An 8,089-nucleotide genomic window follows, 5' to 3' on the forward strand; every position below is an offset into this window, starting at 1 on the left:
GCCTCTACTTAAATATGGTGTCTCTAGTTAAAAGTTTGGGACTTGTGTTGTTTGCTTAAAATATGGTGTTTCGCTCGGGCATGCCTGTACTTGTTTAAAAGTTAAAAGTTTGGGGCTTGTGCTGTTTTGTGCTTAAAATACGGAGTATTCTTTAAACATTTCTGTTAAATATAATGAGCTTGCGTGCATTTTCTTTTAAAATACAACGTGTATGCACTAGCTTTCATTCAGTCTACTATACGCTTTATTATTTCTTAAAACGTAATTAATAAATGTAACCATTGTTTTAATACAAGCTTTAAATTACTAATTTAAATTTTAGCTAGGTTGTGGGGGAACGGAGGCCGCTGGCCCTGTCAATCATCGTTGGGGTGGGGGTATGCAGCTGGACCTGTCAATCATCATTGGGGTGGGGGTATGCAGCTGGATCTGTCAATCATCATTGGGGTGGGGGCATGCAGCTGGACCTGTCAATCATTGCTGATGACATCATAGAAGGGGGGAGCTTTATGGTGCGTTCGTTTTTCTCTCGGAACTCGGAAATTCCGAGTTGAGTGACATCACGTCCGACAATCTCCCATTCGAGCTACCCACATCTAAAAAAAAAAAAAAAAAAAAAAAAAAAAAAAGCTACCCACATCTCGGAACAAACATGGCTGTCTCCATGAACACGTTGCTGTGTGTTGTTGCTTTATATTTTAGCAGATTTGGAGTTTTCCAATTGGAGAAAATGGAGAAATTGACATTTTTCCGAGAGACAAACAAGAAACAGGAACTAGTCAAACCACATTAAAAGCTTTATAAAATATTTTAATACATTCACAGTGACATTCTTTTTTCAAACGGTAAATAAACTACAAACAAACCAAGTCGCCATGTTGAAATTACATCACAGGGGCAACTCAGACAACAAAATCTTGTCCGACTTCAACGTCATAAAAGAGGTGTGTTTCCAACGGGAAGTGACATTTTTCGTGACGTTTTCATCCGAGTTCCGACTTGGAGAGAAATAATCGAACGCACCATTAATGTAGGTGCCAGATGTTTTACACACTGGAATTTAAATTGGGTTTATATTTGATATTTTATATATGTTCATGATTTACATAATGTTTACTTTAGAATTTATAATGTACGTGGTTAACACTTGGATTTAGTGCCATTGCACTTTAATGATGAAAATAGGTACTGCCACTTTAACTACGTAGCGGCAAGGGCGGTGGGTGGTGCTTGATAGTGATTTTTTGTTGGATGAGTACGAGCGGAGAGGCTTGGAGTCACACGGTTTTCTGACCATGTCGTCGTGTCGTCTTAGATTTGTGTGTGCATTTATTTAGAACCTTTTGATTTGTATATGTGGAATTCATATATTTGTTCGTAAAATAAAACAACTGCAAACGCAAGTCAAGGGGAAGATTTGTTTTTGGATCCTGGAACACGCGTCAGCCACAAGACTCCTCTTCTCTTTTAAATTAGTTTCGGAATACCCTACATCTTTAGTCAGAAAACCCGTCTGCTTCGTGTGGAAAAGGGATATTGGAAAGGATACGAGGCTCGAGGAAACTGTGGACCGCTTGGATAACGTTAGCAAGGAACCGAAAGTTAGCCGTGCACAGCGGATGAAAGAAAGTTTCGGTAAGCTGCAACTTGCTTTGCTATTTTTGGAAGTTTGCCATAATGAACGAAGTTATTGGACAATTAGCTTGTGGAAAAAGAGAATCGAAAATGACAGAGAAGGCTATTGAGGAAAGGTTAATTCAATAAACTAGGTTAATTCAATCTAGAAAGGCTAAGGTAGGCCACCTAACTAGCAAAGCTAATCAGATTGAAAGACTAATGGAAGACGATGCTAACGTGAACACGGTTAAACAGAAATTGCGTATGGACTACCAAGACTCCTTTGGAGAACTGCGCAAGATAAATGTTAGCTTAGAACAATTAATAGATATGGAAGAATTTCAGAAGGACCAATGTTCTTGGTATGAGCTGTAAGGAAAAGCAGTAAAGATGCCCCAATGTTCTTGGTTGATCATTTGAATGGAGACAGTGTTAGCTATTAATGATCAAGGGGGAATGATCAAAGGGGAAGTCAGGGAGAGAATGGGGGTTCTGGTCGGCACCACTAGGGTGATAATGAAGATAACTAAATTACAATGATCATAAAAGTCTCCACCCTGTCCTGCCCCATCCCTGCCCCAGGCTCCTCACAGGCCAGGGGGGTCACTCTTCATATGTAAATTCACTCACAACACCTACACACAGCACCTTGTTGGGGAGGGTCTTTTGGGGTATAAAGGGGGGTGAAGAACTGCCCTTAATTTGTATTTGAGCTGCCTTTCAGTACCCGGTGTATGTCTACACTGTATTACATTATATTATTTTTGCTGTTCAATAAACCACCATTTTGCTGAAACTGCGGAGACTCTGCAAGTGGATTCCTTACATCTTATTGGTGAGCCAGCCAGGAGAAGGGGCTAACAACTGGAAGAGTCATCTGGGAAACTTTTTTTGGCTGATATTTTCCTCAAGAAGAGAGAAGATTTCTTCACCTAAGAGAGAAGACTGACCAGAAAGCTTCATTCCAGACGTGCCACCTTCTTCTGCGAACCGAAGGACCCAGAAAGAATCACGCTTGTGAGTATAACTGGTTTGTGATATCAGACGTCCGCTGAGACGAACAGTAAAGTAATATAGGAAATAGGGAGTAATTCAAGACTTAGGCATGAGAATTCTCCTGGTTTGACCTGTTTATTAGTAATAGAGGGTAAACAGGAGGTGTGTTTGTAGAGGAACTGGGCTTTGGTAAGAAAGCACCAGCAGGGTTCCCCACATTGTAACCCTGTGTCCTTGAGATAAATCACCACCGTAGGTATATTGTGTAAGTTTATACTGTGAGAGTTTAAATTTATACTCAGAACCTACAATGATGGAGTGGGCCATCGAATATGTTGCAAAGCATTGCAAGGAGGGATCATATGGATCTCTCATAGATAAGCTAGACCCTCTAGAATGGCTAGAGGAGGCATGCAGGGAGAGGAACATGAAATGTTCCAAGAAAAAACAGAGGCATGCTAACGTGTTACAGGCCTTGCTGGAAGGACAGCAAAAAATTAACGGCAGACTGGCAAGTTCGCAGTCTGAGTGTACTCAGCATAGGAGTACAATCGGTGAATTGAGGAACAGAATAGAGAGTCTCAAACAGGAGAGCGTCGGCTAGCTGCAGAAAACAGCATTGAACTGAGGCAACTGGTAGCTTCTCATAGGCAGGGCCTGGAAGCAGCTAAGGAAGCTAATGCATTCCTGCAAAAAGAACTGGAGAAGTGTCAGAATGCTTATGAGGCACTTTGGTCCAGAAGCATTAAAAACCCAGAAGTGCATAAAAAGCGTGCTGGGGATGAGGATACTGTTCTAAAGAGCAAATTAGAACAGGTTAAGGGACATGTTGCAGCTTTGGGCATTAGTCTGCTGGAAGATTCTGACAGTGATAGTAAGACTTCAGATAAGGGAGCTAATGTGAGCCCAGTTAAAGTTGCACCAGTTCGTGTGAGAGAGCGCAGGACACGCAGAAGGGCAGCTGCCGAGGTTGACGGGCAGCCTGCCACTGCACAGTATGAATATGAGGAGGTTTGTGAGCATATTCCACTGGCTGTGTCTGAACTGGGAGATTTTTGTGCTAATGTGGGTAAATGGGATGGCGTGTCTGATCCTCATTCCTACTTAGCTGAGTTGCAGAGACAAGCCAGAGCAAATGGTCTAGATGACCAAGATTGCTGTCGAATAGTTCAGTTAACCATACCTGCAGATCTAGTAGAATTGCTCCCTGACAATTTCAAGATGGCTGTTAATGGTGAATGGGCAAATGCACAGCAGAGAGAGGCAGCATTATTAGCCATGATTGGCAGTCCACAGCCAAACTGGGGGAGAATTCTGGAGACTAAGCCAGAGAGAGGGGAAAATCCTGTGGCCTATGTGAATCGCTTATTTAAGTGTTACACTGGGAATTCTGGAATTCCAAACCCACTGAGGAATGACCCAGCATTCCTAGCATTGGTCATGCAGCAGTATGATCCAATAATAAATGATGCTGCAAGACTAATGTTGAATTTGAAACAAAAAGAAGGTAGTTTGACCTTTGCCTACATCTGCAATCTCCTCGGTAGCTGGAACGAGACAAGCCGAAGTCCCTTAAGAAAGGTGAAAAAGGTTTCAGCAGTAGCCACTAAGGAATGTAGGCTTAAATCTGCTAGGAAAGATGCTTGTCATAATTGTGGTAAGATGGGTCATTTTAAGAAAGATTGTTGGTCAAAGGGTGGAGGTGCAGCAGGACACAGGCCAAGGGTACAGAGAGATGGGGAATCTAGATGTAAGAAAGAACCAACCCCATCAGTACCAGCAATGACTTATGAAGATATGAACAAATTATTACATGAAATCAAAGAAGTGGTAGCACATCAGCGTGCTATTCAGACTGGTTCATGTATCAAATGCAAGGGGAATGCTTATTTGAAGTCACAGGGGTACCTGGCCTCTGTTAAAAAATTGGATGATGTGAAATCAGATGAATTTGCCAGTCCCAGTGTTGAAATTACACTTAGGGGCTACTGTGACAAGTGGCTAGCAGACACGGGCCCTGCAGTCACTGAAACACAGCAAAGCACTTCACAACTCATCCAAGATTGGGCAGAACATGACATGTTCTCAAAAAATGTCCAGAGAATTCTAGATGATGATTTTCTGTGTGAAAATCATACCATAGGAAATACCTACCAGGGGAACAAAAGACAATGGGATGATGTTGTAAAACACAACATTGCCAAATTTACAAAAGGGGAACAAGTATTGGTCAAAAATTGCCTCCAGAAAGGGCTTTGGGATGCAAATTGGACAGGGCTACATGAAACCGTGGACACCTGTGGGGAGGGCAATCTTAAGCTTAGAATCAAAGAGAGGAATGGACCAGTAATGAAGTGGTTCCATGGTGACCAATACAGACTGATTCAGAATGTAAGATGTTAACCTGACATAAGAATGAATGCTGCACTTGATGTCTTTCAGGTTACATATTCCAAGTCTCACTTAAAACCACGGCACAACAGAAGAAATGATCAAGGGGGGCAGATGCATCGTACACAGCAAAGGAAAAGCATATGTCCAGCGCAGGAACAACGATGTAACCAGCCACATCGGTGCCATAAGTGGGATAACTTCCTCGGGACAATGCAAGGACTCTGCAGACCTCATGGGAGGAAGAAAACCACCTCGCATGTCAACCAAATTTGCATTAACACATATGGGAAACTACAAGTGTGACTGTAAGCTTGGGTTGAGAATCGATCAAAAGCAAATGTTTGTCTTAGAATGTGGTATATTCTAGATATTTGTATAATCCCTGTTACCACCACATACAGCCATATTATTGTGCAATAGGATCTGAAGAACTTACACACATAATTGATTGCTATAAGCTGATTTTGTTGGGAATTGTGATTCAGAGGGAGCGTATTCTTGGGGATTTGGGAGGTATACATAGTTTGTAGAGATCTTTGTGTAAAAAATAATAATTTGACATAAGTAATCTATGTAACACGGGAGCATGGGATGACAGTGCAGGATGGAATAGCAATGTTAGCAATAGAAAGTTTAGAGGGTTGCAATATTGGTAGGAATATAATAATGTGCTCAGGTGATAGGTTACATCCAAGTCTAGGTTGTGGGTGGATGAACAGGAGTGATGTACACTGTGTGATCTCCACAGAAGTGGTGAAGCCACAGTATGTGGACATCAGGTTCATTGGTAACAACACCTATTGCATTAATGCAATTAACAATAGTTTAACCACAACCAATTTACAGTGCAAAGCACCGAGCAATGCTTTATGCATTCAGGTGATCTACCCAATGAACATTGGAGGCAGAAAATTGTACTATACCAAGAATAGGATTGACCTTTACTTAGATGACCCTTATGCAGAATTCCTCCAGCCTGAACCTTTGCCTGAAACAAACAGGATTCAAGACCTGCCAGAGGTTGAGCAGCAACTGAAGGTTCAGCTGCTTAAAATGCATGAGCGTGAGAAGGAACTGACAGAGCAGGTCAGTAACTATATCAGTGGAATGTCGACGCTGAAGGAGCACTACCAGGACATGTACTGGGATGTACAGTTCAAAACAGTTATCACTGCATGTGTCGGGGTACTGCTGCTGGGTGTGGCCTTGATGGTCTATCTCAGATTCCTAAGGGAACAGCGGAAAAGGGACCTTGGATATGTGGAGAGGAAAGTGTGCATGACACAAAGTAGGGTGTAGGTTATGGAGACGGACAACCACACCGCTACGACCTCCCCTATCCAACCCTTGGGTGTCAACCACTGATCAGTGTGATGCTGGTACTGTGCTCTGGGTAAACCTTTCACTGCTCTTGCACTAAGGCTCAAGGTTTAAGGGGGGATTATGTAAGGAAAAGCAGTAAAGATGCCCCAATGTTCTTGGTTGATCAGACAGTGTTAGCTATTAATGATCAAGGGGGAATGATCAAAGGGGAAGTCAGGGAGAGAATGGGGGTTCTGGTCGGCACCACTAGGGTGATAATGAAGATAACAAATGGCGCTTTTCCACTGCATAGTACGGCAAGGCACGGTTCAGTACAGCTCACCTTGGTTTGGCTCAGTTCGGCTCGGTTTGCATTTCGACTGCAGTTTAGTGCCGCTTTAGAGTGGGCGGGATTATTCACGTGTCGTTATAGTTGCGCCGCCTCTATTGCCGTGACATCATCGTAAATGCGCCACAAACAAACACACAACAATGGAGCATATCGACGGAATGGTGTTCTTCATTTTCGGCATGTGGATGTTTTTAACAGCAAGACCATTTTTAGTTAAAACAAAATGGTGCGTCCGAACCTTCGCTGGCTGTGCTAAAAATCTAGCGGGTCTGTTGTGTCTCGTGTCGCAAGTTCAGTGACGCAGTAATGACGATTTTCTCCGGCCAATCAGTGACCAGTAGAGTTTACACGTCACGTTTTGGTAACGGTTCGGCGCGCTTGGAACCTCGGCTGAGGTGGTACTAAAAAAAGGACCAGGTACCAGGTACTGTTCCCAGTGGAAAACCCCCCAAAAGTGAGCTGAACTGAACCGTGTCGTGCCGTACTATGCAGTGGAAAAGCGCCATAAATTACAATGATCATAAAAGTCTCCACCCTGTCCTGCCCCATCCCTGCCCCAGGCTCCTCACAGGCCAGGGGGGTCACTCTTCATATGTAAATTCACTCACAACACCTACACACAGCACCTTGTTGGGGAGGGTCTTTTGGGGTATAAAGGGGGGTGAAGAACTGCCCTTAATTTGTATTTGAGCTGCCTTTCAGTACCCGGTGTATGTCTACACTGTATTACATTATATTATTTTTGCTGTTCAATAAACCACCATTTTGCTGAAACTGCGGAGACTCTGCAAGTGGATTCCTTACAGAGCCAAATGCAAGTCATATACATGGATTTATTCAACATGTGGAATTGTGGATTAAAACAGCTGAGGAACGCTCAGAACAAGCTAGACACTGTGACGCAGACCTCCATCCATTTGACAGCGTCTCTGCCATGTCTGCATTAAGTAGTAAGAGCAGAAAGCACGGGTCAGCCACTGGGAGCAAAGTGTCCAATGCTTCCGCTGTGCGCCTTAAAGCAGAAATGGAGAGAGCTACATTGCTTGCACAGGCAGCAGCTCTCAAACAAAAACAAGCTCTTGAGCATCATGAAGCTGAATTGAAATCAAAAAGAGAAGAATTAGACTTAAAAACTGCTCTTGCCGCGTCTGATGCAAAATTAAGAGTTTTAGAAATTTTTGAAAATGGGTGTTTATCACAAGTGAGTCTTACACATGTAATGGAAATGGAGTCTGAATATATTCCATTATCTGTAAGACGAAACCCAGTTACTAATACAGAAAATTAACATGGTGACTTAGTTTCTCTTCAATCTAAGCCTATTGGCACACAACAGTCGAATTTCGTAGCAGATGATCATGCAGTTGAAACACTTTGCAGTGTTATGACTCGTCAGAATACAATAACAGAGTTGATGGTGAAACAACA

At 42.8% G+C, this 8,089-nt stretch overlaps 1 long non-coding RNA gene across 1 annotated transcript; it reads left to right on the forward strand.

Moving 5' to 3' along the window:
• Positions 1-1,081: 1,081 nt before the first annotated feature.
• Positions 1,082-7,435, forward strand: LOC140590938 (uncharacterized). The gene is made up of 2 exons (XR_011991843.1): positions 1,082-1,635; positions 2,422-7,435. It is a non-coding gene; the product is annotated as an uncharacterized lncRNA (long non-coding RNA).
• Positions 7,436-8,089: the final 654 nt, after the last annotated feature.

This window comes from Paramormyrops kingsleyae, chromosome 5 (assembly GCF_048594095.1).
Source record: "Paramormyrops kingsleyae isolate MSU_618 chromosome 5, PKINGS_0.4, whole genome shotgun sequence".
NCBI lineage: Eukaryota > Metazoa > Chordata > Actinopteri > Osteoglossiformes > Mormyridae > Paramormyrops > Paramormyrops kingsleyae.